Below are 24878 nucleotides of genomic sequence, written 5' to 3'. Positions count from 1 at the left end.
TCCAAAAGGGTGATCAAATGCTTGTTAGATGAGGCACAGCAGTTTGACAGTATGTGTGGTGTTCTTTAGTATGGATGTGTGACAGGTTTATGAAGCACTTCTGATGGTATTGTAATGTCTGTGTAATAATGTCCACATTAATTAAGTGTAAGTTATCAAACATGTTATTGTCTTGAAACACACCACAGTATCTCAGTCTCACATCTGTAAATAATGACTTGGTTTCAGAGTAGAAGGTTTTCCCTTCAAGACAAGCGGATTTGTACACATCTTAACACCTTGTTCATTATGTATCATGCCGTTACACCACACCTTGCTCAGCTCTCTGGGGTACACATCATTTGGAGTCCTTTAAGGCACGTCCTTCAGTCAGTATCTTCAGCCATCTGCTTTATGACAAGACATGTCTTTCACAGTTGTTGACCAACAAAAGTTCAGAAACAGGGTGTGAAATCTCTTGAAACTCAAGAAGAACCTTTCAGTACTGTGCAAATTATGTCTTCCAGATCCTTCCGTAACAATTTTAAAAACAGCAAATTAATGAATTAGCATGAACTGTATATCATTAAAACAAAAACAAGAGACCTAATGACTTTTCACTCAGTCCTTCAGGCTTGTTAGTTGAATTAGATAACAAGCTTCCTGCCACCGTGGGGCAGACAAAGAAATAACAACAAATATTAAACAGTATTGAAATATCAAAGGAACATAAAACAAACTTAATGTCATAAGCAGTATTATTATACTTAATACTAATATCACTTTTGTTAATCACAATGTTAATAACATTATTGTTGTTTTACCCTGTTATTTCAGTAAGAATATCATATTTTCATTTATGATTTAATTATCATAGCAAACAAGAGTCAAAGATGGTTGTTTGGGTGTAAGGGAGCAGAAGAATTAACTTAGAAAAAAAGGTGCTATCTATAACCTTAAAGGGTTCTTCGGCTGTCCCCATAAAATAACCCTTTGAAGAATCATTTTTGGTTGCAGGTAGAACCCTTTTGGTTCCAGGTAGAACCCTTTGGGGTTCCATGTAGAACCCTTTCTACAGAGGGTTCTAAATGGAACCCAAAAGGGTTCTACCTGGAACCAAAAAGGGTTCTACCTGGAAGCAAAAAGGGTTCTCCTATGGGAACAGCCAAATAACCCTTTTGGAAACTTTTTTTCTAAGTGTAGAGGCAAAGAGCGGGAGAGTTAGTGCAGGGGTAAACACGGCCATCGTCTTCCACCAAACTCATTTTCGGTGTCAGAGCTATCATAAATATGAGTCATGACAACATCTCCTTTCTCTAATAACACTTGACCAGATGGACACTTCACTACTCACTCACATTCCCTTTTCATAATCACTCTGTAGGTGTGACTCTGTAAGCCATTTGGCTCAAACTTGCAATATCACATTCAGAGGTGTCACTTTTGTGTTCTTTTTGAGAGTGTGTTGATGGCAACAGCCAAATAAGTACTAGGGTTAACATAACCCTACCCATGTGTCACCTCTTGAATTTATTGTTTTGTAACAAAATAACAGGGCATGAATGTCCCCATCTTTCCTTCTAACTCACCCTGCTCTTTTCCATTTAACCTTTTCACCATTCTGTCATTCATCTTCTCTTCCCTGACTGTTCTCCTTCCTTGTTAAAAGTGTTGCGGTTGCAATGTGGACAGTGGAGCCTCATCATCCCTGACTTCCCAGCACTGCCATGCCATGCCTCCCTCCCTCCTGCGTCCCCACCCAGTCTCCTCTCTCACACGTCTGACTCTATACTGGAGAGTTTCTCGTACACGTGCCCGTTGCTGCCATTGAACGCGCGGTGTGTTGGCCCCACACCCAGCGTGGAGCCGTGGAGGTTCCCTCCCAGACACAGCTCCATAGGGAACCTGGGGTCTACATTGGACATGACCCCAGCAGTGGCAGTCGCTGGCAAGAAGGACGTCACGCCCATGGAGCCCCGGAAGTCACTTCGGCTGTTTTTGGGGGGCATCTGCTGCTGCTGCTGTTGCTTTTTGATGTAGTATTGTTTGGCGCCATGCAATAGACACTGGTCGTCTCCGAAGGTTGGGATAAAGGGGTTTTGGTTGACCCTATCTGGGTAGAGAGATTTGGATAAGGAGTAGGTTCCTCCTCCACCGCCCTCCATCATGGCTCTTTCTCTGTCCCTCATGTCCCTCTCCCCCACTGAGCGACGGTGAAGGCCCTCGCCACCTCGGAACAAACCGAACGGCGACCCTGCTTCTTTGGCCCTCTCACCACCGTAGCACAGGGGGTCTCTGTCTCGCTCCCTCTCCCTCTCTGAGCCTCCATGCCTCTCAAATATGTGGGCAAAAGGGCTAGCACCCTCCACGTAGCGCTCCTTCTCTTTTAAACTAACACTTCTGGGAGGAGGCAACATCCCGCCCATTCCTGCACCACCCATGCCCCCGTCGCCCCCTCCTAGATCCCCCATGATCCCACTGACTCCGACTGCCTCCTCTTTCTGTAGGTCTACGAAGGTATCGTACGAGTGTTGCCGTCGGAGGGGCTTGCCAAAGCCGGCAGACTTCCTACGCTGGGCTTGAGTTTGAGGCTGGGCGCCTCCACCTAACCCCACAGCCCCCATGCCTCCGCCTTTCCCACCCCCCATCTGTTCCAAGAGGTGGTTGTTGTCCTCGCTGATGTCGTACAGGTTGCCTGTCTTTTTGCAGCCCTCGCAGCGCATGCAGGTGGCAGAGCTTGGACGGCTGTTCCCTCCACCCCCTGAGGATCCACAACTAACCCCTCCACCGTACCCGCCTACCCTCTCCCCTACCCCGCTGCCATGCATCGACATCTGCTTGCCCCCTCCTCCGCTGGCACGGCAGTTCCGACACTCCCAGTCGCCGCCTGCCAACCCCACCCCAGATGTGCCTCCCCCACTCTTAGACTCTGATTTCTTGGGTTTACTTTGTTTCAGGAAGTCATCTACTGACACCAAACTGGTGCAGTTCCCCCCGCCCCCTCCACCCCCCCCTCCAGGACCATCTGTCAGATCCACATGTTCCCATTGGGGGACACCATCTTTGGGGCGAAACTGGTCCAAATAGAAATCCCTCACACTCTCTTTGTCACGGAACAGGTAGGATGTGCTCCCTGCGTTTCCCCCTCCTCCTCTCTTGCGTTCGGAGGGCAGTAGGGGCGGGGAGGAGGAGCGATGGCCGTGGTAGTGGTGGTAGCCTGTGTGGTAAGGCTTTCTCCGGTAGCCCAGCTCAATCTCATCCAGCTCTCGTCTCGACTTGGCCGAGGCGGGCCTCTTTTTCAGGCTGTCTCGATACTGCTTACGCTTCTTAGCATTGCCCTCCAGATTCCCGTAGGTGACAGTGTGAGTGGAGATGTCTGAAACGTCTGAACGGATGTTTCCGTCATCTTCTCTGCCCCCTCCCCCACAGTACCTGTCATGCCCGGGGATGTAACCTGAGCTGGAGGCCCCTCCCTTGAAGGAGAACTTTCCGTACAGGTCTGATAGTCCTGATTTGAAGCCTGGCCCGGAGGGCGGGCTCTGACTGGCAATCAGGTCAAACTTACTCATGTTCCTGTGGGTCAGGGCAGAGCGTGGCTGGGTGGTGAAGATGGGTGCCACTCCTCCCCCTAGACTGTCACAGTCAAACATGCCCCCTTCCAGAGAGCTGTTGCTTCCCAGGCTGTGGGGTCTGTTAAGGGGCGGGCCGCTGAGCCCCAGGGCAGAGCCTCCGTGGTGGTGCAGGTAGTGGTCCTGGTACAGGTTGCTGTCCTTCAGGTGGAGGTTCCCGAAAGTCCTCTCCACCTCGTTGATGTAGTCGCTGAACATGTTATCCTCCGGCATGTACGGAGGCTTGCAGTCCGAGTGACCTGCCAGGCTGCGGCGGTGCTCAGAGATGTCGTAGACGGACGACTCACGACGGATAAAGTCCAGGGCGCTGTGAGGCGAGCCGTTGACCCCGGACAGGGAGGCCATGTTCTTAGCGGTTCGGAGCAGACGCAGGATGTTGGATTGGGTGTTGTTCATGGTGACCGATGGAGAGTCGAGAGCTGAGCCGCTCTTCTCCTCGATCTGAACCCCGTGGATGCAGCTGTAGATGCCCTATGAGTGAAGAGGGTCATTAAGCAGCATTAGAGAGGGTAAGGGAGAGTCAGAGGCAGAATAAAGGAGAACAAAAAATAGGGCTGCTAAGAGTAGACTGAGGAGAATGAGAGGTAAACAGAGATTGTTAAATAACAAAAGCCATGTACATAGCCTATGCAACTGTTGAACATACACTACACATAATAACTAAACAGAAATAAGTAAAGAAGTGTTCACTTCTAGTACCTCTGGATTTGACTCCTTGTTTGTTGTTTCTCCATTAAGTGATAAAATGATAAATATAGATTCACATGGACTGAATGTAATACATCTAACATATTTATTCTGTATGTGGGTATATGAGACAGGAGAGCATGAGAAAGTAGGAGAGAGGAGAGGATGGGGAGATGATTGATAATGACAGAGATGCAGTAAAGCCCTGTGGGTCTCAGCGGTCAATACCTTCAATCAATGTGATTAGAATTCAGCTGAACAATACCCGTGGCAGTTAATAAATACCCCCGGCATTGACTGTGGACCGCCAAGCAATAACATAAAACTCCAGAGAGAGGATGAGGCCAGGAAACACTGGCATAACGATGACAGAAAGACAAACCGTGCTATTTGCATCCTGTGATGTATAATACGATATTCAAATACAAATGGTTGGCTAAACAAGGTGTGACAGATGGATCAAATCAATCTGACCCAATGATTTTTTATTTATTTTTGTCTGGGAAATGACAGCAGAGGTAATAGGACCCTTTGGCCACCATTAAAGGTCAAAGGTGTCCTGGTCAATGGCTACTGCTGGGGTCAGATTCCTTAACAGGGTAATTTTCATGTAATCTGTCCTCTCTCTCAGCCTTGATGCCATAACAACCATGATGCCAACCTTGTTCCTTGTCAACTCTTTCATCACGTTTGACATCTCCCCCTTTTAACTGTTATTCATTGGTTGTCTCTGTGGTACTGTATCTCTCTTACTCCTCCTTCTGCCTCTTTGTTTCATCAATGTGCCCTCCATTGCTCCATCTTGATGAGGCCATGAGCCTGCCATACCACTATTCTCCCCAGTGGCGTGTAATCATTGATGCCAAGGGAAGCCAGGCTTCCCCAAATAATTTACCAAGAAAAAAAGATAAAATAATTACTTTTTTGTCTCTCTGTGTTTTCATAATTGTCCTTCAATTCGCAAGAGGCTGAATGTATCTCATCAGAGCATCTGAGCAAGCGAAACAGCGCCCCTCTGTCTCTGTATGTGTAGGCCATCTACAGCATTTGATGCTGTCTGGTCATAAAGAGTATGACATTGTTGCCGCCCTTAGCACTGAATGCAAGGGAAGCCAGCGAGCATTTTGCCTCCCTTGATAAAAAAAAACGTATAGAATAATAGCCAATCAGCGTTGAGCTAAACTGAGTGAGCTCAACTGTGAATGGTCCTGGCGCACCAAAAAAAAAGTGTCAAGGGAAGCCAGCTAGCTAGCTAAAATTGTCCCTTTCCTAAATTAGCTATGGATGGAGATAGGAATTTGGACTTGTGGTTTTACTTAATTCTCCGTACTGGCCAATGATTATAACAGCGATTCTGATCCAATCATACATTCATACATTGTGCCCCTGAAATGAGAGGATGGAAGTTCAATATGTAGCTAGATGTAGAAGGCTAATGTTAACTAGCTAACATTGCCCATGAAAGGAAGTTAGGCTAGCGAGCAAGCATAAAAGCGTGTACTGTATGACAAGTCATAGACTGTTTCGTCAACATGAAAGAGAGGAGGATGGCATTGGGGTTTTTCTACAAGTAGGGCGAGTCAACATGTTTTTTCTACTTGCACGAACAAACACACACATCAGAACCATTGACTAAATTGTTTTTGTTATATTTTAGTTGTCACTGTATTAGACTAAGCATAGGTGATTTGATGATGTTGAAATGTTGAAGTTGAAATGGTGCTGTAATAGTGGAGGCAGCTCCTGTTTTCATTGTGATTTGTGGTAACTCTACGTGGTTCTAAATCAACAGTTGTTTAGTGGTCCGAAAATGTCGGAAATATTAACTTGCTTGACCATGCTGTAGGTAATGTAACTGTTTGTTACATGCAATATGTTTTGTGGACTTTACCGGACAGAGGTTGCTCTCCGGTTTTGTGATGAAACAAAGGTGTGGTTGAATTTATGCTGCCACTGTGTCTTCTTATTGTCTCTGCCATAGGCCTATATATCAAGGTGTCAAGGCATATGAACTAACAGGTTATAGAGCAAACAATGCAATTATCACAACACATAGGTTGTAATATGGCTTTTTTTTCCTGGCTTGGCTTCCACAGTGATTTTACCCACGCACCCCTACTGATTCTCCCATATTCTCTGTGACATGCTGTCCTTGTGTTTACTCAACCCTCAACCCTTGGCAATGTTAGATGACATATCATGTGTGCTCCGTTTGAGCTGTTTGCAGAGAAGAATAAACAAAACAACAGAATGCCTTAGCATCGTCTATGGTGCTTCATATTCAACTGAGATACTCCACATGCCCACGTAAAGTAAACATTCACAGACTGTCTCTGGGATTATTTGGGCAGGGATGTGTGAATGGTAATAGCTCTGGCCTGAGGGTTAGAAATGTAAAGTCATGGAGGCACCTAAAATCTATAACTGATTACAGTGTACATGTGGTTTCAAATTCAAAGATTCGCTAGCTGCCCTGTCCTTGAGTAGCCTATATGTGTATTTATGCAAATAATACTACAATGTGATCATTTGAAGACACAGCGATTAAGCTTAATACATGTACAGTACTCATCTAAACTCCTAGCTAAAGTCATTAGACGGTTTCTTAAATCAATGTAATGAATTAGTTAGTGAATTAGTTATAGTGTTGCAGGTGTAAGAGGAATACCTTTGCTAATGAAGCCCTGCTTACTGTTTTTCCCCAGCGCAGAGGGGGAAACTGTAACCAACAAGGGCTTGGACACGTGACTCCGATCAGGCGTGACAGATTTCTCATTCTTACAGCGCTGAGCTTAATGTTAATTGCGGTAATAATAATAACGTTTATTGGATTATGCTGTGAAATTAAAAAACAGAATCAATCCAGTGGCACAGGGAAAGGGGCGTCAATGGAAAATATAAAACTAAATGAGAATGAACCAATGTGAAGCCATACTCCAGGATTGTGAAAAGATAATAAACTATAATTTCCCTCATTGTTGTTTAATTATCCCTTGAAAATCTGGTGTGTGGCGATGAATACTACTAAACAAACATATTGTAGGTTGTTTCCTCTGAATATTTTGGAGCACTGAATCCTTTCTACACTCTTAGAAAAAAAGGTGCTATATAGAACCTAAAAGGATTCTTCGGCTGTCCCCATAGGATAACCCTTTGAAGAACCCTTCTTGGTTCCAGCTAGAACCTTTTTGAGTTCCATGTAGAACCATTTCCATAGAGGGTTCTACATAGAACCCAAGAGAGTTCTACCTGGAACTAAAAAGGGTTCTCCTATGGGGATGGCCAAATAACCTTTCTGGAACAGTTCTTTCTAAGAGTGAACTGTATTCAAGGGTCACATCCAGATATTTACAGTCACAACAACTAGGAAATAATATCATGAATACATGTCATAATGGAACCTCACACAAATGCATACAGTCATTTTCCTCACTCTCGTCCTCATACAATTGCTAATGGTATAATCATCAACAATTACTAACCAACTGTCATGGACACACACCCAAACAACACACAAACAAACACAGACTAACATTGACACTATAACACTAAACAAAAAACTATCAACTGAGGCAGAATATTAGAACAAAGACTACTCTTTTCCTCTGCCCTGGTTTTCAAATGAAAAGAGCAATGGTGTGTGTTGCACTGTAGTAAATGAGCCAAGTGGTTAGCCCCAAGCGTTTCACCTTGGTGAATTACACTGGAGCCATGTCAAAACAATTGGAATGCAAATCAAATACCTCGGGGTGACTTTGCTCCCAAATAGAACCAGTAATCTACCCTCATTTCTCTGGGCCGAGTGAACAATTGATTTTGGCTCAACATTTTGTATATATTTACCCCGGATGTGAAACAGGCATTAGCATCAAAACAAAATAAGAAAGCTGTCTGTGTTCAAACTAAACTCAGAGTTTGGCATTGGTTGGCCACTGGGGACATAAACTACACACGTATTTCTGCCAACAGTGCCTATAAGCCTTCTACTTGACCAGGTTTCCTTATGGACTACCTTTTCCAGGAATAAAGCGCTCTCATTTACTGGGTATTAGAGACAGTAAAGTTGATGATGTGAGGTTGATGGTGAAGGTCATAACTCTAAAATGATGCCAAAGGGTGCTGATGCAGATCACATCACCACAGGAAGAAAGCCTTAGTGAAGAACAGCCATGTATGAGTGTGTGTAGACAGTTACTATGGGTGTCTTTTCAACGTCGGTGGTGGTCGGGAGATGTTGTGTTTTCTCTAGCAGGAGGTAAGCTTGGCTTCTTATATGATGTTGAGTAAAGCTTAAACCATGTATTTAGATTGTAGGTAGGTATTGTAGTCAGGTATTATAGGTAGTTTACTTAGGTAGTTATTGTAGGTTATTGTAGGTTATTGTAGGTAATTATTGTAGGTAAGTATTGTATTCGGCGGACCCCGGCGAAGCACGAGTGCTAGCTAACCCACTACTTGGACCAACAAAGCTAGCTAGCTAGCGGGTAGCTACTGGTAACTTTTAGCAACTGTGGTTAGTTGTTTCCAATGTTATTTCACGCTTAAGAGTACCTGTAATTGAGCCAGCTAGCTACCTACCATTCAGCTGTTTTTCTAACCTCATTATCCGAGGCATTAACGTTAGGTGGTTGGTAGCTGCTGTACTTAATTACAGCTACTGATTGCAGTCTGCCACCCAGTTAGCTGGCGTTTGGTAAGTTTGGCTTTATACATAGCTTGGGCTTTGTCGAGTAAGGCTTAAACTATGTATTTAGATTGTAGTTAGGTATTATAGGTAGGCATCGTGGGCTGTATATTATTAGGTATTATAGGTAGGCATCGTGGGCTGTTGTGGGTAGTTGTTGTATGTAGTTATTGTAGGTTACTTTTGTATTCGGCGGTGCCGGGTGTAGCACGAAGCTAGCTAGCTAACTCACCTCCTGGACTAGCTGGCTAGTAGCTATTAGCAACGGTAGCAACTAAATACATTATCCTTTTAGCCAGCCACATTCGTTCGCAGCGACGCCGTTTTTCAAACAAAGTCAACACAGCAGCCATTGCTAGCTAGCCAACACTACCAGCTGGCTGTACTGTGGTAGCTAAATACAATATCTTTGTGCTAGCTAGCCAACGTTTAATCATTGCTGCGTTATGAAAGAACTAGACACGGACACGAATTATCTGTTTAGTGTGTTAACACACTATTGGTAGTTTGTTGTAACCAAGTATTGGTGCTAAACTGTGTGTTATTGGATGCTAGCATGCTAGTTAGCTATGGCGTCATAGTTAGCTAGCTGAATAAAGTAAGTTGAGTCTAGTCCTTGAAACATTGAACCGCTGTAGCTTACAACAATTCTAATTTCTAAAGTGGAAGTTGGGAGAGTTTTATTCGGGTGGTTCAGTGAAACAATTATAGTTTCTGAGGTGGAAGTTGGGAGAGTTATATTTTTTTGGTGAGGGAGGCCTTGCTCTCTCCTTTCCCAGATGTTTAGTTCATTTCATTCCGATCTCCTCTGCATTATTGTAGCCATCTGCTACAGCCTGTCAACTATGCCTCTGCCTATCCCTGTTCTCTCCTCTCCGCACAGGCTACACAAACGCCTCACACCGCGTGGCTGCTGCCTCTCTAACCTGGTGGTCCCTGCACGCACCACACACCTGGAGTTCCAGGTCTCAGGCAGCCTCTGGAACTGCCGTTCTGCTGCCAACAAGGCTGACTTCATCCCAGCCTATGCTACCCTCCAGTCCCTCGACTTCCTGGCACTGACAGAAACATGGATTACCACTGAAAACACTGCTACTCCTACTGCTCTCTCCTCGTCTGACCATGTGTTCTCGCATACCCCGAGAGCATCTGGTCAGAGGGGTGGTGGCACAGGAATCCTCATCTCTCCCAAGTGGTCATTCTCAATTTTCCCCCTAACCCATCTGTCTATCTCCTCATTTGAATTCCACGCTGTCACAGTCACTAGCCCATTTAAGCTTAATATCCTTGTCATCTATCGCCCTCCAGGTTCCCTTGGAGAGTTCATCAATGAGCTTGACGCCTTGATAAGTTCCTTTCCTGAGGATGGCTCACCCTTCACAGTTTTGGGGGATTTCAACCTCCCTACGTCTACATTTGACTCATTTCTCTCTGCCTCCTTCTTTCCACTCCTCTCCTCTTTTGACCTCACCCTCTCACCGTCCCCCCCTACTCACAAGGCAGGCAATACGCTTGACTTCATCTTTACTAGATGTTGCTCTTCTACTAATCTCACTGCAACTCCCCTCCATGTCTCCGACCACTACTTTGTATCCTTTTCTCTCTCGCTCTCCTCCAACACTACTCACTCTGCCCCTAGACAGATGGTAACGCGCCGCCGCAACCTTCGCTCTCTCTCTCCCACTACTCTCTCCTCTTCCATCCTATCATCTCTTCCCTCTGCTCAATCCTTCTCCCTCCAATCTCCTGATTCTGCCTCCTCAACCCTCCTCTCCTCCCTTTCTGCATCCTTTGACTCCCTGTGTCCCCTATCCTCCCGGCCTGCTCGGTCCTCCCCTCCAGCTCCGTGGCTTGACGACTCATTGCGAGCTCACAGAACAGAGCTCCGGGCAGCTGAGCGGAAATGGAAGAAAACTAAACTCCCTGCCGACCTGGCATCTTTTCACTCCCTCCTCTCTACATTTTCTTCATCTGTTTCTGCTGCTAAGGCCACTTTCTACCACTCTAAATTCCAAGCATCTGCCTCTAACCCTAGGAAGCTCTTTGCCACATTCTCCTCACTGCTGAATCCTCCCCTCCACCCCCCCCCCCCTCCTCCCTCTCTGTGGATGACTTCGTCAACCACTTTGAAAAGAAGGTTGACGACATCCGATCCTCGCTTGTTAAGTCTAATGACACTGCTGGTCCTGCTCACACTGCCCTACCCTATGCTTTGACTTCTTTCTCCCCTCTCTCTCCAGATAAAATCTTGCGACTAGTGACTGCAGGCCGCCCAACAACCTGCCCGCTTGACCCCATCCCCTCCTCTCTTCTCCAGACCATCTCCGGTGACCTTCTCCCCTACCTCACCTCGCTGATCAACTCATCCTTGACCGCTGGCTATGTCCCTTCCGTCTTCAAGAGAGCGAGAGTTGCACCCCTTCTCAAAAAACCAACACTCGATCCCACTGATGTCAACAACTACAGACCAGTATCCCTTCTTTCTTTTCTTTCCAAAACTATTGAGCGTGCCGCCTTTAGCCAACTCTCTTGCTATCTCTCTCAGAATTACCTTCTTGATCCAAACCAGTCAGGTTTCAGGACTGGTCATTCAACTGAGACTGCTCTTCTCTGTGTCACGGAGGCTCTCCGCACTGCTAAAGCTAACTCTCTCTCCTCTGCTCTTGTCCTTCTAGACCTGTCTGCTGCCTTTGATACTGTGAACCATCAGATCCTCCTCTCCACCCTCTCCGAGCTGGGCATCTCCAGCGCGGCTCACTCCTGGATTGCGTCCTACCTGACCGGTCGCTCCTACCAAGTGGCGTGGCGAGAAGCTGTCTCCGCACCACGTGCTCTCACCACTGGTGTCCCCCAGGGCTCAGTTCTAGGCCCTCTCCTTTTCTCCCTATACACCAAGTCACTTGGCTCTGTCATATCCTCACATGGCCTCTCCTATCATTGCTACGCTGACGATACACAACTAATCTTCTCCTTTCCCCCTTCTGATAATCAGGTGGCGAATCGCATCTCTGCATGTCTGGCAGACATATCAGTATGGATGACGGATCACCACCTCAAGCTGAACCCTGGCAAGACTGAGCTGCTCTTCCTCCCGGGGAAGGACTGCCCGTTCCATGATCTCGCCATCACGGTTGACAATTCCGTTGTGTCCTCCTCCCAGAGTGCGAAGAGCCTTGTCGTGACCCTGGACAACACCCTGTCGTTCTCCGCTAACATCAAGGCGGTGACCCGATCCTGCAGGTTCATGCTCTACAACATTCGGAGAGTACGACCCTGCCTTACACAGGAAGCGGCACAGGTCCTAATCCAGGCACTTGTCATCTCCCGTCTGGATTACTGCAACTCGCTGTTGGCTGGGCTCCCTGCCTGTGCCATTAAACCCCTACAACTCATCCAGAATGCCGCAGCCCGTCTGGTGTTCAACCTTCCCAAGTTCTCTCACGTCACCCCCCTCCTCCGCACACTCCACTGGCTTCCAGTTGAAGCTCGCATCCGTTACAAGACCATGGTGCTTGCCTATGGAGCAGTGAGGGGAACGGCACCTCCGTACCTTCAGGCTCTGATCAGTCCCTACACCCAAACGAGGGCATTGCGTTCATCCACCTCTGGCCTGCTGGCTCCCCTTCCTCTGCGGAAGCATAGTTCCCGCTCAGCCCAGTCAAAACTGTTCGCTGCTCTGGCACCCCAATGGTGGAACAAGCTCCCTCACGACGCCAGGACAGCGGAGTCACTCACCACCTTCCGGAGACATTTGAAACCCCACCTCTTTAAGGAATACCTGGGATAGGATAAAGTAATCCTTTTACCCCCCCCCCAAAAAAAAATATATATATATTTTGGAAAGTGGTTATCCCACTGGCTATAGGGTGAATGCACCAATTTGTAAGTCGCTCTGGATAAGAGCGTCTGCTAAATGACGTAAATGTGCCCTTGAGCAAGGCACTTAACCCTAATTGCTCCTGTAAGTCGCTCTGGATAAGAGCGTCTGCTAAATGACTAAAATGTAAATGTAAAATGTGTCTGAGGTGGCCTGGCTCACCCTGCTGATGGAGAAGACGAAGCCTGGCTTGCCCGTGCAGTAGCCCATGAAGCAGAAGCGCAGTTGCCAGTAGAAGGCATGCTCGGCGATGAAGGTGATGAGCGACAGAGCCATGGCCGCCCCCAGCATGTAGAAGACGCCGGCCATGTTGTCCACATCCAGCTGGCTGCTCATCACCTCGTTCTTCTCATGGTGGCAGATCCCCGTTAGCCACATGGCCTCTAGCTCCTCCATGTCACCTGGAGAGAGGGACAGGATGGAGGGAGGAGTCAAGGAAGAGTGGGGACAGGAAGAGGAGGGAGAGTGGGGACAGGCGGATGGAGGGAGGAGTGGGGACAGGGTATAGAGAAGGAGGGAGGAGTGGAGGGAGAGAAAGGAGGGAGTAGGAGAAGGGTGTGGAGAAGGGAGGACATGATGTAGCAGGAGGATATATATTGGAAGGGGAGAATGATGCAAAGTGAGCAGAGAAAAGGTACAGGGACGAGGGGTAGGGAAAGACACTTGAGAATATAGGTCTGAAAATGATTCCTAAAACTGTAGAGGACAAACAATTAAAGGCTAATGCATGCAAGTCTTTGGTGGCATTTTAATGAATACATCTCAGTTTTTTTATTCATGACAGCACACTTCAGATTCAGCAAATAGACCCATGTGTGCGCATGTGTATATGGAAATATGAGTGTGCATGCATGATGTGTGTGTGTCCACGTGTCCAGCCATGTCCCAGAGTCTATATCTGTCTCTTTGTGGGTCACCTTGTGTAACATCAGCAGCAGTTAGTTCTGGCGGACTGTCCGTGGCAGGACTGGCGTTACTTAATTAAGCATACATTCAGATGGCTGTGCACGTCAGCAGAGCTCTCGCATGGGACCACTGGCCCCTGAGCATCAACACACACACACACACACACACACACACACACAGATGATCGAATTCAGGGTCCACTGCCTGCTGCGCCTGCATGGCTCCTGGTCGACTAAGGCGACTGGTGTGGGATATGGGGCTCAGTGGCGTCTGTGAGACCACAGCTCCCTGGGGCCCTAGGCATCCTCCTCTGCTTTAAGTGACTGTCTGGGAGCTTCATCGTCAAACCAGCCAGGCCCCCGTCTGCACCCTTCACAGGCTCCTGGTCTCTCAGCGCGTGAGGATGGCCTCTCAAACTAGGCCACACTGAGAGGAGTGAATGTTGGGGCGTGTCAATGTGACATTGAGGGCCACTTGCTAAGCTTTGGCTGGATGTACACAGGGGACGGCACCAGATGATGACCCATATTCACACATACACACACGAGAAAATATACAAGAAACTGTTTACTATTCATACACACACAATAACTTATTGTCACCGATCCCTAAATACAGAAAAACACACTCCTTATCCAAAGCTTATATACAGGTCGATAAATACACCTGTACATTCAGTAGACAAACACAGAGAAACAGAGACCTACACACACAGTCTTCGTAGGGCTGACCCACATTCACACACACCCCTTGTCCACAGAGTGTAGAAATACACCAGCAGCTATACTGGCACCTCTAACTAGGACACTATAGTGGGGCCTGGAGGGGCCTTGGTCCAGGATCCTCAAGACAGGCTGGAACACACCCAAATAAACTGGCTCCAGCACAGACAAGCTGCAGAAAGAAAAACTACTTCTATATGGCTTTTAATGCAGGTATGACTGGTGCTCATTCAAGGTTGGACACAGCCATATTATGCACAATATGACATACATAGACAATACCTGTAGGATTGTGTGTGTTATATTTTAGCCAGTTGGCAAGTATGCCAAAAGTATACAATTCCATGGGGAAACATTACGACAGCACACTCTCAATAATTTCCCAATTTTCTAGTTTTATTGCATTTCTCTCCAAACTTGGCTGTTTTCCATCAAAGCACACCGTTAAAACCCTCAGTAAAATGTCACGACTCCCTAGCTGAAATACATGAAGTCAAACTGTGTGTAATTCTAACTGAACGTCGCTCTCACCATCTCCAAAGAGCTGAAGGATGGCCAGGTCCACGTGTCTCTTCCAGCCAGATTCCTTCTGGATGGCGATGCCGTAGCCCGTGGAGGCAAACACCTTCCCACTGCCGATGGTCACCAGCTTACAGCCCTCGTCCCTCCCGGCCATGTAGTTCAGCACTGCTGCGTCGTAGATGAAGGCATCCAGTTTACTAATGAGAGAATTTACAGTAATTACTTCTGGCCTAGCTTTACACTGTAACTACTCATCCCAATGAACCTGTTCAGTAGCCCTTATATTGTGATAAGGATAATAGACTTATGCCTGCTTTGCCAAGGGCTACAGTTGTCACGTACTGTATAATGGTAGACACTCTTGTGCTGGGAAATGAATAAAACCGGAGCTTTTAATGAGAAACAAGGAGAATAATACAACTAAGTACATAAAAGGAAATAGAATACATTACATAAGTAAAGTAAGTGAAAGACTGCAACAGGGTTGAGGGGGATGACTGAATTGACATGGAATTGACCAAAACCCTGGTCAGCAATAGGAGGACACCATGTTCCCCCATTCACCCAGACTAAGGCCCCGTTCCCCCTCCTCTCCCAGACTAAGGTCCCGTTCCCCCTCCTCTCCCAGACTAAAGTCCCGTTCCCCCTCCTCTCCCAGACTAAGGTCCCGTTCCCCCTGCTCACCCAGTCTTCAGACCATAGAGGGCCTCGTCCACGTTCTTCTGGTGGAACTTGATCATGTATCCATGCATCTCCTTGTAGTTGTTCTTGATGTTCCTTTCTGTGCTGCCGTTAGGGACCGTCCCAAAGCGGAACGGAGGGGAGAAGTCATTGGGTCTCTGGAACTGAGGGGAGGAGATATGGAGAGAGAGAGAGAGAGAGAGAGAGAGAGAGAGAGAGAGAGAGAGAGAGAGAGAGAGAGAGAGAGAGAGAGAGAGAGAGAGAGAGCGAGAGAGCGAGAGAGCGAGAGAGAGAGAGAGAGAGAGAGAGAGAGAGAGAGAGAGAGAGAGAGAGAGAGAGAGAGAGAGAGAGAGAGAGCGAGAGAGAGCGAGCGAGAGAGAGAGAGAGAGAGTGAGAGAGAGATGGAGAGAGAGAGAGAGAGAGAGAGAGAGCGAGAGAGAGCGAGCGAGAGAGAGAGAGAGAGAGATAAGATAAGAGGTGTTGAAGAGCGATAGAGGCATAGAAATAATGATGGCGTGAGGAAAGTGGTGGCAGGCAGAGGACAGAGATAGAAATCGAGGGAATCAAGGTAAGATGGACAGTGAGATGTAATGGAGGTGAGATAAGGAGAGGAGAGATAGTAAGAAAGAACAAGTAAAGGACTAATGAAGTTTAATGACAGGCCTTACCTTCTTGTCGCTGAGTCCAGACACCTGGTCCACATACTCCTCCTGGATCATGAAGGCTGCCAGGTTGGCAGTGTAGGAGGCCAGGAAGATGACAGCGAAGAAGGCCCACACAGACACCATGATCTTACTGGTCCAACCCTTGGGGTTCTGCACTGGGACAGAGTTGTTGAAGACCAGACCCCACAGCAGCCAGATGGCCTTGCCGATGGTGAAGGAGGGCCCTCCAGGCTCTGATGGAGAGACAGGTAGTGATCACAATGAGGAATGGTCTCAGGGAGGTGTCTCAGTGTTGTAGATATGTTGTGGTTAGCTGTAGGATCATAAAGCACAATGTGGCTAGGGAAGCAGAAGGAACACGACTGATAGGACAACGGTGCTGTGCCATTCTAATAAACACCTGGGTAAGTGTGTTGTAATGCAGATGAGGCTTTAGTCCACTACTAAGTATGCCTATTGTTGTTGTATATGTCTGTGCTGTGGTTATGTCACTACCACACAAGAATGAATCCATCATGATAATACTTTTTGGCACATCAGTTGTATTTACTGTTCTGTAAGTAGCCACCAGGAGTATCACTAGTTGGAATCCAACATTTGATCCAATTCGCACAAACACTGAATTCCCAAGGCTACTGTATGACCAGCTAACAATAGCACTCCTACAACGCTTTATGGAAGAGGGTCTTATTCTCCAGAACATGAAGGATGAGAGAGATTTAAAAAAGATATGGTCTCTAAATATAGCCCCATCATGAATAGGATGGAGAGAAATTGGTCCTCTGTAGCTCAGCTGGTAGAGCACGGCGCTTGTAACGCCAAGGTAGTGGGTTCGATCCCCGGGACCACCCATACACAAAAATGTATGCACGCATGACTGTAAGTCGCTTTGGATAAAAGTGTCTGCTAAATGGCATTTTATATTATTATTTCTTTTTGGCTGGGAGATCTAATAAAAACTGTCCCATCCCTGTCAGGCCTGACATGTGATTCCTGAAAATATGGAAATGCATGCAAAACACAGGGCCCGCATTAAAATACATGAAGAACCAGGGGAGACATATTGAAATCAATGGGAAGAGACTTCATCTGCACTCGGCTCTGAGAGGTAAAGGAGGACAGGAGGAGGGTGGTCAGGGTTTACTGGCAGCCATGTGGGGGAAGGTCACCGCGCACAGCAGTGTGTGTGTGTGTGTGTGAGAGAGAGAGAGTGAGAGAGAGAGAGAGAAAATATGCATGTGCATGTGCGTGTGTGTGTGCATGTGCGTGTGCATTTGTGAGAGAGATGTTCGTGCCAGTGTGGAGCCCTCTCACCTCTGCCGTCGGCCAGACAGCGGTTGTAGCCCACAGGGCTGAGGTACTCAAACACAAACACAGCAATCGCCGACACCAGCAGCAGCATCACGAACATCATCACCCACACATCAGCACTGAAAGGCTCTGAGAGAGAGAAAGGCCAAGGGAGGGAGGGCGAGAGAGAGAAAATATGCAAATGAGGAGTACACAGCGAAACAAAGTGAGTGAGATAGAGGCGAGAGAGAGGAAGGCAGAGAGAGAGAGTGGGAGTAGGAAATAAAATATCGGAGGGGAATGAGACAGACAGAAAACGAGAGAGTTAGCCACATTATAATTCAGTCTTAGTTCACACTGCACGGTACATTTGGGTGATACTGTAAAGTTGGCAGCGTTGGCAGAGTCTGTTTGTGGGTCACACTCACCGAGGAAGGCAGAGGGCGAGACGGTGCCGTTGCTACGGGACACCATGACGCTGATGCCCGTCTCGATGAAGGGCACCGAGAAGTCAATGACCTCTGACCTCTCCTTGTTGATGGTGAGGGAGCCCACCGCCATGTGGGCCTTCTTCGTCTCTACCTGAGAGAGAGAGGTGGAGAGAGAGACGGTAGGGAGAGAGGGAGAAACAGTAGGGAGAGAGGGAGTGAGAGAGAAAGAGAAAGGTCAATGAGAGACAGTTTCTACACATCAAGAACATTCAGAGTGGAGACTTGTGATCCACAGTGAGGGAGGGGAAGGAGAGAGAAACAGAACGAGGGAGGGGAGGCAGAACAGACAGAACGAGGGAGGGAGAATTGGGTTACCACAGTGGGTCATGGAAGCTTGAAATAGCCACCCCATTGCCATTGCCTCCTCCTTCCTCTCCTCCCTGCTTTCCATCCCTCCCTTAATGCCCCTCTATCTCTACAGGTATATTTAGCTCTAAATACCTGGGCCCTACAGCGCTGGGGTAAAGTGGGACAGAACTGACTGAGTTAATAAGGTGTGTGTGACAGAGGGAGGGAGAGAGAGGGGGAGGTGAGACTTTTGCCTTTACCTGTGGTCTGGAGGTTTGCGTGCCAAGGATTTGTTTGTGTTAGTGTGTGTGTGTGTGCGTGTGTATGTGTGTCTCCCCAGGGGGAGCAAGTCTGTCCAGCAGTGTACGCACTTCCTCTCTCTCTCTGTATTCTCCCTCCATCTCCCTCCCACGGCTTGTACTCTCTCCGTTATGAAAGTAACCTATGTGGGTGGTACTGAGAATGAGCGAGCGAGCGAGAACTCTTGCGTGTGTGTTCTGTGTTCACGTCTGTGGATGTTTGAAGCCAAACTCATGTAATCAAGAGTATTGCCTAAAATATTTTGGATTATGAGGATTAGTGGCTGCCTTCACTCCATCAATGCCGACACCAGCGAGCAACATTAAGTCAGCACAAAATGGAGAGGAGAGACCAACTTTATCCCTGCATTGAGTTCTTGCTCTTTTTTTGCACAGCTCTGGTGCATTGTGTAAGTCAAGAGGCATCTATGTGATCCATACGGTCCTTGTGTGCAGATCAGGGGTCATTAAGAGTGTGAGATACGGCCTGGTGGAGGGCCAGTGTGAGAAGGACGCTGCTGAGCGGCGCTGGGATGGGAAGGATGCTCTACTCCATTAACATTCCTCTTCTAGGTGTTAAAGAGATGGTACATTAGCGCCCTTTTAGTCCACATGACACACACCCCTTTAGAACAGGTGACCGTTCTGGCCTTGGAGGCCCAGTCTCCATATTGAATCTAAGTGGCTTTGAATAAGAGAGTCTGCTAAATGGCTGAAATGTATAACGTCAATGTGGATTTTACTGTAGTAGGAAAATGGATATGTAGTCCTGTCTTGACAGTGGAAGGTTATTCAAACCTGAACATCCTCTGCTACGGTAAACGTACACTATGTATTTTTACCCACAGCCTTTGGGCTGTTACAAAGGTGAGGCGCAACACTAGAATTTTCCTGAAGTTAGAACAAAGTTGTAAACTTCGCTACTATCTGCCTCAGTGCAATTGCTACTGCTGTAAATTAGAACTGACAACAACCTTACCTTGGGACCAATGTCGATTACGGGGCATCTTTATAACACAAACTGGACTTTCATGGTAGACTGCTCTTTACCCTTGAGTGAGGTACTTAACCTGACTGACATTAGCTATTGCCCAACTGAATAAACTGGTGACATGGAAGTGGAAGAGGAACGTCTGTCTGTAAGTCACTCAGAATGAGTTTGCCTTCCAGGTAGCTCCAAGTTTATAACAGAGGGCATGATGCCTGTTGGGATAGCCACTGACACAGATACGGACACAGACACAGACAAAGACACTGGCAGACAAACATAAGACAGATTGATACCTGCAGACTGATAAACAGACAGACTGACACAGGTAGCTAACCCCATGACACTATCATACACAGACAGACTAGCTGCAGCTCCTGAGGCCCACCTCTCCCACCATGCCGTTCCAGGTGCCGTTGATCTTCTTGCCGTGTTTTCCGTTGGTCACCAAGTAGAGGTCATAGGTGAACTTGACGTGCTTGGCGATCTTCTTCAGGATGTCGATGCAGAAACCCTTACAGCAGCGCTTGATATAGATCCCCGAGTCTACGGTTTTATTCCTGAGAGAGAGAGAGAGAGAGAGAGAGAGAGAGAGAGAGAGAGAGAGAGAGAGAGAGAGAGAGAGAGAGAGAGAGAGAGAGAGGGGGAAAGAGCGAGGGAGGAGGAGAGCGGCAGAGTAAGGAGAAAAGCATGCAGAGAATTAGGGTACCATAAAATGGAGGAAAGGAAGAGAGAAAACAATGGAATAGAGGAGGGGGAGATATAGTAGAGAAAGTGCAACAGGAATAGACAGATTGAGGGAACGTAAAAAAAGTTGTAAAAGGTGATAGGGACAACAATAGGCCCTATTAACACTGGGCATTCATACAGCTGTAGGCGGCAGGCAAAGATATATTTTCCATGCTGAACAACGTATGTTTAGACAGAGATTAGACAGAGGGGAACATTATCAGCATGCTTAAAGCGTTCTGCTTTCTATAGACTTTAACAGAGCTCTTCCTACCCCGCTAGCCTGGATTTGGATATCATCATGGCCATGTTGCCACGGCAGAGTGAGACAGGGTGGAGAGAGGAACATATTGAGACACAGGACAGGACGTACCCACACAGTTAGAGGCTTAATACAACTCAGAACAGATGTAGAGATACTGAAGGCAGACGGCAGATACTCATAATGTACTGTAAGAATGGGGTTTGAGGGTCTTAAGGCTTATATTGTGGATACTGTGGGACAATATAAGGGGCATAACTAGAATTATTATACATCTTAAAATTATAGACTTGGACACTGCTTTGACATCAATACTTTATATTATTGTTAAATACATTGTTGTGGAATTGTGAGAATTTCTGTGGTATTATACACATTACAGTAGTGTTAAAGATATGCATTGTGTTATAGACATTGTATGTGGCATTAGACAGTGTTGTGGAGAGTTTTCCCCTCACATTGTTTGGAGCTGTCTCCTGCAGGGTACAGTGTTCCTCATACAGGTGCCACTGAGGGGGTCAACGTCCTCCACGATGACGAACGGAGCCTCCTCCAGCGTCACGATGGAAAGGTGGTCGTCCTCCCGGCTCTCTGCCCCTGAGTAGATCTCAAAGCGAGGCCACACGTGGTACTTCATGGACAGGGAGCCATTCTCCCACTTCCCCACCTGAGACAGTAAGCAAACGCACTCCATATGGCTGGCTTCTGTGTTCACAGATTGATGTTTGCATTTGGGGGGACTTTTTGCCAATGCATATTAGGTTGACAATAGCGTTATGAAAATGGGCCCCTTGAAAAATTCATTTAAATTAAAACGGGTACTTCTTTTCCAAATTATCCAATATAAATATATAAATGTGTCCTTCTGTCAGTGAGTACACAATAACGAAGCATTAATGAGCCTTAAACATGTCATGATAACACACAAACACCAAAACAGTGGAGGACAGTGAGTGAGTGAGTGAGTGATTGATTGATTGAGTGAAAGACAGACAGACAGAAAAAAAGAAAGAAAGACAGACAGAAAGAAGAATGAGTTCAACAACTGTAGATTGCTCTATCACGTCAGCAGGCGGCTGGGCAGAGAGCACCCAGAGACGAGGACTGGGACACAGAGCGCACTGGGTAGGAGAAAGGTTAACGTGAAGGACGGCAGAGGAACGGGGGAAAGAGAGTGGAATTCAGAACGAGGGAGGAGCGACAGAGAGAGGTAGAGAGGGAGGAGAGGTAATTCGTATGCAAATGAAAGCACTCCTGGACCAGAGTGTCCAACTCAATTCCTGGAGGACCCTCCAATCCCCAGCGCTGAATTAGCACCATCATTTACTCAATTTTCACCATCACTGCTGCCGACAAATCATACCTGAAGACTCTGTCTTTTGCCCTCTACTCCAACAGAAGCTAACGGGCACTTATTTCAGGGAATGGCGTGGGTGTAAATGGATATGGATGATCAATTAATTGGGCCTGTCAAGATGTGAGATGGACAAGGAGTTGGAGCATGTGCGCGCATGCGCACACACACAGACCCATACGCTCACACACATGCACAAACACACACACACACACTCCAGAGAGGAAAGTTGGCAGGCTGCAGCAGACTGACTGGGCTGCAGAGCCCCGGTGCCAGACTGCTACCTCCAGACAGAGAGGGAAGGGTTACAGTCAACTCACAGTGTGTAGACTGGACAGGATACTACAGAGCTTCAGAACTACTTCAAAGGAGCAGGGAAATAGGGAAGGAGAGAGAGAGAGAGAGAGAGAGAGAGAGAGAGAGAGAGAGAGAGAGAGAGAGAGAGAGAGAGAGAGAGAGAGAGAGAGAGAGACAAAGAGAGAGAGAGAGAGAGAGAGAGAGAGAGAGAGAGAGAGAGAGAGAGAGAGAGAGAGAGAGAGAGAGAGAGAGAGAGAGAGACAGAGAGAGAGCGAGAGAGACAGAGAGAGAGCGAGAGAGAGAGAGCGAGAGAGAAGGGGTGGAAGCCTGCACTCATTAGAATCCAAGAAAGTGGTCCAGCTGGAAGTCAAGCTAAGAATTAAACATGAGAGTGAGAGGGGGAGCAGAGGAGAGGAGAGAGAAGGGGAGAGAGTCACCTTGCTCTCTGATCAGAGGACAGAATATAGATTGCAGAGACGATTAGAGGCTGAAGAGATAGAATAATAGGAGGAAGAAGTAGAGCAAGTGAAAGAAAGAGACACACAGTGAGACGTAGAAATACAAATATAAACTAACACAGACACACACACAGAGACACACACACAGAGACAGACACACACACAGAGACACACACACAGAGACAGACACACACACAGAGACAGACACACACACACACACACACACACAGACACACCGTACAAAGCCGAAGCCTCACCTTGTCCCACTGCCTCATCTTGTCCAGTAGGATGATGACTAGTTTGGGATGCATCTGGTAGCCATCCTCACTGAAGGACAGGTTCCGGCCCTCAAACGTTACGTTCATCAGGTACCTGGATAGGAACAGAGATTCAGGTTAATAAGGCTCTTATTCCCACACACAGGGTCGAGTGGCGATATCTGTGCAGTGAAAATAGGATCAAATAGAATACAGTAGAATAGAGTAGAGTAGAATAGAATACAGTAGAATAGAGTAGAGTAGAATAGAATACAGTAGAATAGAGTAGAGTAGAATAGAATCCAGTAGAATAGAGTAGAGTAGAATAGAATCCAGTAGAATAGAGTAGAGTAGAATAGAGTTCCATAGGATAGAATAGACCAGAATAGAGCAGTGAGCATGGCTACTGCACGGCTGCAGTGAGGAGGCAGACAGGACAGCACTGCAACAGTCTCCTGGCTGATCATGACATTGCAACCCCTTTCAATGTGCTTCCGTTTCATGTTAGTGGTATCTCTCTGTTTTCTAGCTGTCGGATATGTATGTGCCAGTGTGTGTGGGAAGAGTGCGTGTGTGTGTGTGTATGTGTGTGTGAAAACACAAGTGTTTCTGTCAGGTGAGCTCAAATCATTTCTCTGCCACCCCCCGTTCTACTCTCTCTCTCTCTGCCTCTGTCTCTCTCTGCCTCTCTCTCTCTCTGCCTCTCTCTCTTTTTTCTGGGTTACTGTTTCCATGGCAACACTCTGCCTCAAAACCACGCACACAATACATAGATAAATAAATACATGACAAATATTATGCATGACTGGAGCTGAGAGTGACGCGTGTGTGTGTGTGTCTGTGTGTGTGTGTCCGTACTGCATATGCACATGTTTGTGCTACCCACCTGAGCTGAACGGTCTCTGCATTGAGAGCGAAGCAGCATGTCCAACAACATGCCCGGCAACACTAGCCAGGCAGACCGGCACACTGCATACCAGTAACTACAGAAAAGCTCTAGAATACCAGTAACCACTAGAAAAGCTCACCACTATCAATGTTCTCCCATCCGCTCCCTGAGGACCCGACCACTCACTTCCTCTCCACACAGAGCAGCTCTCCACAGACCTCAGCATGCCAGCATGGAGTCACAGTCACACAGTCACACATCACACGTCATCCCCTGCCATCCCCACACACAGAAAAGGGAGCGTTTGACTGTGTTCCTGAGTTAATTAAGCAATTAACATCCCATCATGCTTAGGGTCATGTATAAAAATGCTGGGCAGGCCTTGGTATGATGTGGTCCTCTGTAGCTCAGCTGGTAGAGCACGGCGCTTGTAACGCCAAGGTAGTGGGTTTGATCCCCGGGACCACCCATACACAAAAAAAAAAGAAATGTATGCACGCATGACTGTAAGTCACTTTGGATAAAAGCGTCTGCTAAATGGCGTATTATATTATTTTTGGCTACCATGGCTATTCCCAAATAGGATGACAATGCCCCGATTGGTCACTGAACAGTTTGATGAGCATGAAAACGTTTTCCACCACCATCAACAAAACACCAAATGATGGAATTTCTCATGGAAGAATGGTGTTGCATCCTTCCAATAGAGTTCCAAACACTTGTAGAATCTATGCCAAGGTGCATTGAAGCTGTTCTGGTCATGGTGGCCCAACGCCCTATTAAGACACTTTCGGTGTTTCCTTTATTTTGGCAGTTACCTGTGTGTTGTGTAATGAGAGGTGTACAGTACACCACTGTACCTTGGTATGATGTGTGCAGGAGAGTGGGAGAGTCTGTGGATTTGCTTGATAGAATGGCATGATA

General features: G+C 47.1%; 1 pseudogene across 1 annotated transcript in view; it reads right to left on the bottom strand.

Annotated features, from left to right (window-relative positions):
* Positions 1 to 1751: 1751 nt before the first annotated feature.
* LOC311103797 (glutamate receptor ionotropic, NMDA 2B-like) overlaps positions 1752 to 24878 on the bottom strand; it is an 85487-nt pseudogene continuing 62360 nt past the window's right edge. The window contains exons 6-15 of the transcript in view: positions 23066 to 23180; positions 21158 to 21366; positions 20097 to 20268; positions 18071 to 18224; positions 17667 to 17792; positions 16356 to 16585; positions 15691 to 15851; positions 15016 to 15203; positions 13019 to 13257; positions 1752 to 4079 (exon numbers count right to left, since the gene is read on the bottom strand). The product of the transcript in view is annotated as a glutamate receptor ionotropic, NMDA 2B-like (transcript). The remainder of the gene's footprint in view (positions 4080 to 13018; positions 13258 to 15015; positions 15204 to 15690; positions 15852 to 16355; positions 16586 to 17666; positions 17793 to 18070; positions 18225 to 20096; positions 20269 to 21157; positions 21367 to 23065; positions 23181 to 24878) is intronic.

This window comes from Coregonus lavaretus (genome assembly GCF_964263955.1).
Source record: "Coregonus lavaretus genome assembly, chromosome: 28".
In the NCBI taxonomy this organism is placed as follows: domain Eukaryota; kingdom Metazoa; phylum Chordata; class Actinopteri; order Salmoniformes; family Salmonidae; genus Coregonus; species Coregonus lavaretus.
The sequence above is the reverse complement of the archived record's forward strand: the minus strand, read 5'-3'. Positions and strand labels throughout refer to the sequence as shown.